The 7,627-nt window shown below is 43.7% G+C and overlaps 1 long non-coding RNA gene across 2 annotated transcripts; it reads right to left on the bottom strand.

Annotated features, from left to right (window-relative positions):
* Window positions 1-772: 772 nt before the first annotated feature.
* On the bottom strand, window positions 773-3,908 carry LOC134436844 (uncharacterized). Of its 2 annotated transcripts, XR_010032266.1 has the most exons (4): window positions 2,534-3,908; window positions 1,813-1,882; window positions 1,513-1,617; window positions 773-913 (listed from the first exon to the last, which is right to left on the bottom strand). It is a non-coding gene; the product is annotated as an uncharacterized LOC134436844 (long non-coding RNA). The 2 variants fall into 2 exon arrangements; XR_010032265.1 differs by having other exon boundaries at window positions 773-1,617.
* Between the last annotated feature and the right edge of the window lie 3,719 nt (window positions 3,909-7,627).

The following is a 7,627-nucleotide window of genomic DNA, read 5'->3' on the forward strand; positions in this document are numbered from 1 at the left end:
TACACAGCACTCAGGTCACAAATGTACAACTAGGAAACATTTCATTACCGACAGGTTAAGTTTGGGCAGGCTGTCATCATGCTTTAGCGTACGTATCGCACGCTAGTGCATGGTGCGACGCATTTTGAATTCAAAGCGTGCTCCTCAACGCAACGGTAAAGCGCTTTCATGCACTTTTGACTAGTGACGAGGTTTGCGCAGTTTTCCCGCCGTGTCGGCGATTTTGTTTTGTCACAGCGCATTTCTGTTACTAAACGCAAATATGTTTTGCTGTGCCCTAACCAAAACCACCCCTAAACCTAACCTGTCAGTGAAGTAATGTTTCTGCTGCTTTACTTTTGCCAAGAACAGCAAGATTAGGCGAATTTCTACCTAAATTGTGCCTAAACCAAAACCATCCCTAAACCTAACCTGTCACAGGGCGTTGTGGAGCACGACTTAACTTGAAAATGCGTATTGGACACACGCGATAGTGAGTTCAAATCAGCGTGTCATAGATACGCTTAGCCTATGCATGATGTTTGGGAAGGGCACAATTCATAAAACTCAGAAACATACAATGCTTTTTCAAAAAAGGGTTCTATGTTCCCCGCTGCATCCAAGTAGACTGCTGCCACATTGCTAAGAGCAGGTTGTTGTTACATCTCTGACAGGTTAGGTTTAAGGATAGTTTTACTCAGGGCACATACAAAAATGGATTTTAGTAAAAGTTGTCAATTCATAGTAAATATGTGGTAAATATGAAAGTAGGAGGAAAAATACAGGTACTGCCTTTTAATACAGACTATACAGGTATGTACAACATTATAAACATTGCAGTTGATTTCATGTTCTTCAGCCAGGGTCTACTGAAGGTCTCTGGTCACTGCGTCCTCGTCATACTGCAACAGGCACTCAGTCTCACTTCTGGGAGCTGTAGAAACAACAAATAAATTAATACTTCACCATGCACCTCATATTGACATAGCAAATATATCAATAAGCAAGTCATATTGAGCCCAACAGGGATAATGTCCTATTTCAGTCTTCTATGGTCTCATGCACTATGTCTCCCTGCCAGGATATGTAGGATGTAAGAAAATAAATCAAAACATAGCAATGCACAGCATTGATTACTTATCTATAAAGTAGCACAAGTCATATTGACAATGTAGGCCAGGGGTGGGGAACCTATGTCTCTAGGGCCGTTTGCGACCCTTGAGGCAGTTTTATCTGGCCCCCCGATATAATTTTAATGCTATTCAGCTTCACATGAAATATGACATATTTTGTAATGGAATCTTAGAAAATACATTTGCAATACAATTAAGTCATATTCAGGGAACCTGAAGAAGGTGGTGTTTGTTTAAATGTGGCTGCCTTCAATATAGGCCTAAAGTGAAAGGGAAAATCCTGGTTTGTGTTCATAGTACGGCCCTTGGAGGACTTTTACGGCCCCTCGGATGAATTTGAAGCGGCCCTTCGAATGAGAAACGTTCCCCGACCCTGACGTAGGCTATAGGTTAAGCTTACCCTCTTTCACTCTTCTGCGGTGAGACTGTGCCCATTTTGGGTTGACCTCCACACGCGTCTGTAGCACAGCACACAGGATTGCAGGACACAGCATCCTGCAGGACACTTCAAAAACAAGGGTAACGAATAAATGACCTGTCCAGTTCTATAAAAAAGAATACCCTGAAAAAGAACACCCTGTTGTTTCTACAGCTCCTAGAAGCGAGACAAATAAATTAAATACTTTGCCATGCACCTCATATTGACATAGCAAATGTATCAATGAGCAAGTCATATTGGTCACAAATAAGTTAATCTTACATTCTTTCAGTCTTCTATGGCGAGTTAGGCCTTCAGGTGACTCGTCTTCGCCATATTATGAGACAGCAGCCTGTGAAAACATGGTAAATAGAATAACCCATTAACCTTGGGTCCTAATATAATACATGGACATAAACTAGCCTACATTATTTAGACAAGGTCAGTAGACCTCCACGTGAAACAATAAGAAAAAGTGACCATACATAATTTCAATTTCTTGAAGAGGCCATCTACACTTATTTGTGCAACAAGTGCTGTTTTGAGGACCCATACTTTTTAAGGACAGGTTGCCTACTGTTGCAAATGGCAGGGTATTTCACATTGATTTCGGGGTGGCGTGCTCAACTTGACCACTCTGGTCGACATTGAGCTCGCGTTACTGAGAACGATTCCCTGATTGACGCTCCCAACGCAGGACGCTCCCCTGTCGGCTCGCTCCCACTAGCCAGACTATCGGTCCACCGCCATATAACGGAGCTAGTTATCTTTTTGATGTTAGTTTTTTGTTTCTAACCCTAACCCTAACCCTAACCTTAACCCTAACCCTAACCCTAAATTGCTTGTATGTGGCAGTGTATGATAATACGTGAAATATAATCGGGTGGGACTACACGTCCGGGAGTGATAGAAACACCTGGGACTGCACGTCCGGGAGCGATCTCAGTTGGGAGTGTCCATCTACCACCGTTTCAAAGTAGCATGGAACTAAATTATATCCCACCTTTGACTTGATTTTACGCCGGTGGGTCTTGGAACCCCTGTGTGACTGCCTAGGTTTCAGGATAGAGAAAGTAAAACAAAAATCATTGAGTAAAATCGATGGGGGACAAATTGTAGCTTTTGTAGACAACGTCGCTACTTGAGGAAAAATAGCATTACTACAGGGATGTTAGCTACTCGATACATAGTAGTGACGCTACGACCAAGCTACTAGAGAATGTAATTAAACTAGTCGCTTCGCTACTGCCCAGCACTGAAAACCAACATACCCAGACGGCACACCAGTCTTTCCAACGTCGCCTAGATGCATTTTTGCCGCTGTAAAATACATTGGCAAGGCGTCTAAGCGTTAGTTCATCAGCGAAATACCGGGCAGACGTGAAAAATGAGCAGTGCCCAGCATCTAGTTGATGAGCTAACGCAATAGCATGCTAACGGTAGCCTTTGTCTATCTTTAGGCAGGGGAAAGGCAACTGAGAACGAGCAATGTCAAACAATTTACCATCAACAAGTATACTTAACATATTCACTGTTTCACCACAGCATTTTGTCATTACGATGCTCGCAAGTCATCAGAATTTACTAGCGTACAGCAGCAACTAGTGTAGTCACATTGAGGGGACTTGAGCTACCAGCTATGTAAAACGGCTGTGCCATAACTTAGCAATGGCGGATCTGTGTTCAGAGGAGCTATTCAATCGCTCTTGAGTACTGAAACTTTAAACCACAGTTGAGTAAAATGTACTTACATGTATATGACGCCCATTTTCCGTTGGTATGTGAGGAACTTTTCCCCCATATCGCCAAGAAACTTGTAAACCACACATACAGCGCGTGGTTCTGTTCAATCAGGAAGGTGATGTTGACCGCGGCTGATGGCTTCTTTGTGGCTTGTGTGTGGAATTCGCATTGTGCCAATTAGTTTTACTGCCACCTAAAGGCTTGGTGTAGAACTAATTTAACCAGAGACTGTCTATTTTCAACTAACTTGAACAATCCTTGCTTTAGTTCAGAATACCATTTAAAAACCAGAGTGGCCAAGCACATTGATGTTTTTCCTCAAAAGCAGCTGAGGAACCTTTTTAATTCGAAGGGTCACTTCAAAATGTATGTCCAAGAAAGATCATTCAGATGATTCTATTTTGATAGCCTATTCTGTAGGTTCATTTAAATGTTTATAGCACAGATCGAATTGTTTGATCAACTTAATTTCTGAGCTTATAGTATCATAATAAAATGTACTGACAGCAAAGCTGTGGCTAGTAGAAAGGTTTAATGCAGGGGTGGGGAACCTTTTTCATTCGAGGGGCCACTTCAAATTCCTACCATACCATAAAATCCTCCGGGGGCCGTACTATGAACGCAAATCAGGATTTCCCCATAAAATGTAGGCATATATAGACACCTTTAGGCCTATATAGACATATAGACATCTTTAAAGGTAGACACCTTTAAAACAGTCCCCACCTTTTCTAGGTCCCCTGAATATAACTTAATTGCATTGGAAATGTAATTTCTAAGATTCCTTTAGGCCTGCAAAATATGTCATAGGCCTATTTCATGTGAAGTTGCAAAACATTATAATGATATCAGGGGCCGGATAAAACGGCCTCAAGGGCCATAGGTTCCCTACCCCTGGTTTAATGGTTAGTGATTCTGAAAAACACCACTGGGCAGCGTGAAAAACATACACACACACAGACACACACACACACACATTTTAGTAAAAGGCCAAAAAATGCCCTAGGGCCCCCAACAATCCCGTTGCCTAGGGACCCCAAAATCCTAGAAACAGGCCTGCCGACCCCCCACTCCCTCCCACCCACCTGACCTCACCCCACCCCACCCCACTTGAAATTGACTGGGGCAGCTCCCGACCTGATCACTGGCATTTACATATTAAAGGCTCTTCTAAGAAGGGGATGGGAGGGGGGCATGGGGGAGCCGCAAATGCTGTGGCTTGAGGTATGAGGCAATTTAAGGTGCAAAACTCATCCACAAATTCCTCTTTTCATGCAGTGAGACACGTTGTTAATATTTCACACCTCAGCCCCAAAGCTTCAAACACAATGAATGCAATGCACGATGGAAATCTCAACTCTCATAGAACTAACATTCTGTGCGCTCACCAATTGCTTATTTTAGGTGTGTGTTCGTGTGTGTGTGTGTGTGTGTGTGTGTGTGTGTGTGTGTGTGTGTGTGTGTGTGTGTGTGTGTGTGTGTGTGTGTGTGTGTGTGTGTGTGTGTGTGTGTGTGTGCACGTGCGTGCGTGCATATAATCACTGTTATGTCTAAAAGAAAGCCGTTGTAAAGCATTATGATTTGCACTCTCACAGGGTCAACAAAGCATTACGGAAAACATCCATTCTCATCCTCTTCCTTTCATCTCTTCTCTCGCCTCTCGCTACCCCGTGTGTGTGTGTGTGTGTGTGTGTGTGTGTGTGTGTGTGTGTGTGTGTGTGTGTGTGTGTGTGTGTGTGTGTGTGTGTGTGTGTGTGTGTGTGTGTGTGTGTGTGTGTGTGTGTTTGCATGCATGTGCAGCATTCTTGCTTGTGTGAGTGTATGTTCATGTTGTGTGTGAGTGTGTCCATGCCTAAATGTGGATATATTTCTGTGTGGGTCTATGAGTGTGTTTCGGTGTTTGGGTGTTTGAGTATCTCCAGGCTGTGGAGCGTACAGGAGAAATTGTGTGTGTGTGTGTATGTATGTGTGTGTGTGTGTGTGTGTGCGTGTGTTGGTCACTTCTCATTGACTGTGTAATATCGTGCAGTGCATACACCTCCCCTAAAGACACTGAAGTGTGTGTGTATTCACCCCCATAAGGGACTGAAGTCTACCAACACAGGCAGACCAATTTCATGGCTGGCTTCATCACATGTTCAGCACATGCATCAGGGTTATGTCCTAATCGCGTGAAGACACACAGACACAAGCACGCACGCACACACGCACGCACGCACGCGCGCACACACTGTTCAGAGCCACTGTATATGCATTCTGACAGTGGAAACACACAGAGATATTCGCGTTCGCTTAACGTGTACGGGAGCATCGCGAGTCTGAGAGGTTCGCGGGCTGCCTTGCACACTGCACAGTCAGCGCCCACGTGCTGTCCGTGGGCAACAGCCATTCATTTTCAATGGAGACCGCTCATTGAATGCGGACATCCGCGCAGGAGTTCTATTTTCAAGGAGCATCGCGGACATGTCCGGTGGGCTGCTCGCTCGCGGGGGCTGACATGCGCCGCGCTTACACCGCGCTCCTGTGTGCAAGGCATGATCTGTTTTCATGTATTCTAACTGTTTCAGACGGATACCGGCCACGTTAAGTGGACGTCTCGCGCTTGCTGTGTGTAAGCACTGTGACCGTGAGTCTCAGTCACTGCTGTAGTTAGTATTCTCAGTTTATGTATTTTTCTCCTTTGTTAGTATGTGACCTTCACGTATTCCATTAAAAGAATAAAGCAACTCCGTCACACACACACACACACACACACACACACACACACACACACACACACACACACACACACACACACACACACACACACACACACACACACACACACACACACACACACACACTATGATGGATTCCTCATCAAAATCTAAAAACACCAATCAAGGCCCATTTATGTTGAGATATCAGTATGACCTTTCAGAAATCAAGACTCCAAATGTCACTTTTATGCATCATCATAGATTTTTTTTGATGCTGCACAGCAGTGGACAGTGACTGAAGAGAGAGAGAGTGTGTGTGTGTGTGTGTGTGTGTGTGTGTGTGTGTGTGTGTGTGTGTGTGTGTGTGTGTGTGTGTGTGTGTGTGTGTGTGTGTGTGTGTGTGTGTGTGTGTGTGTGTGTGTGTGTGTGTGTGTGTCTGCCTCCTGTTACGTGCCTGCGTCATGCATGTGGCATCTGACAGCGGGAGCAAAACATCAACTTTTCTGATTGGTCTTGGGGAAGGGGGTTTTGTGAACATTGGCCCTAAACAATGACTGTATACAGTGTGTGTATAAAATCACATATACACACACAGACACACATACATTGAGGTAGTCACATGTCTGTGTAATAAGCTCCCTACTGAGACCAGCTGATTGTAACTGCTGCTGATGAAATTGAAAACACATTACACAATCATTGGAGAACACAAACACACCCAGACTGTGGAGGGAATTTATCCTTCAAGCCTGACCATAAACTTTCTCTTTTAAAAACAGCCACTCATTGCAAAGCGATCCTCTTCTTGTCTTGGACCGTGTTTTGGAAATCTCTTTGGAGGTGTGGTATTAGGTGACCAATAATTACAAATGGATGTTAACTTTGAAAAATGTATGACACACATCACAGGGTTAATTTGTCTGGAGGTATTTTTTATCTACAGAAATTATTAATTTATAAAACAAAAATAGGTAATAAGAAAAAAAGATATCAAAATGATGAACAAAACACAAATGGAGAAAACAGCACAGGTACATGTGTTGAATAGATAGGGATGCGATGAATCAGGTCCATTCACTGCATCTGTGAAGCATTGACGCCTGATGTTGCGTTGCGCAACATTGGCCCTGGCGCCTGGAGCTGCATTACGCAACATTCAGGCTCATGAGCTTTGAGACAACTTTATTAAAAACCTCTGTTTGTTTGAGATGAATGAACACATTCTAATGAAAGATGAGGGTCTTAGCGTTTAAATGCAACTTATTGCATATTTTTATGTGCTTCAGAAGCTGAGATATTTAGGTTTTTATAGGCTGAGGTCAGCTTTTCTTAAAAAGGGCTCAGGCATTCAGCACCCTTTTTTGCAGGTGCCTTAGGCGTCAATGGGTTAAGGAAGCAAAGCTGGTGGCAGGAGGACTTAACAGACATGATATATTTAAAGAGTGCCTTACTCTCAAGACAACCTCATACTGCCATGACAACGGCTGTTTAAAGAATACCTGGCTCTACAGACCTCATGACAATGACATAAGCCCCAAAAGCAAGGCTGCTATTGCCTTAAATACGCAAATGGAGAGGGTTCTTAAAAGCACACTCTTTCTGTAGACATCTGAAGGATGGTGATTGAGAATGACCTTAACAGCCTGCTTTGGGTG

Source organism: Engraulis encrasicolus, chromosome 20, assembly GCF_034702125.1.
Source record: "Engraulis encrasicolus isolate BLACKSEA-1 chromosome 20, IST_EnEncr_1.0, whole genome shotgun sequence".
Lineage (NCBI taxonomy): Eukaryota > Metazoa > Chordata > Actinopteri > Clupeiformes > Engraulidae > Engraulis > Engraulis encrasicolus.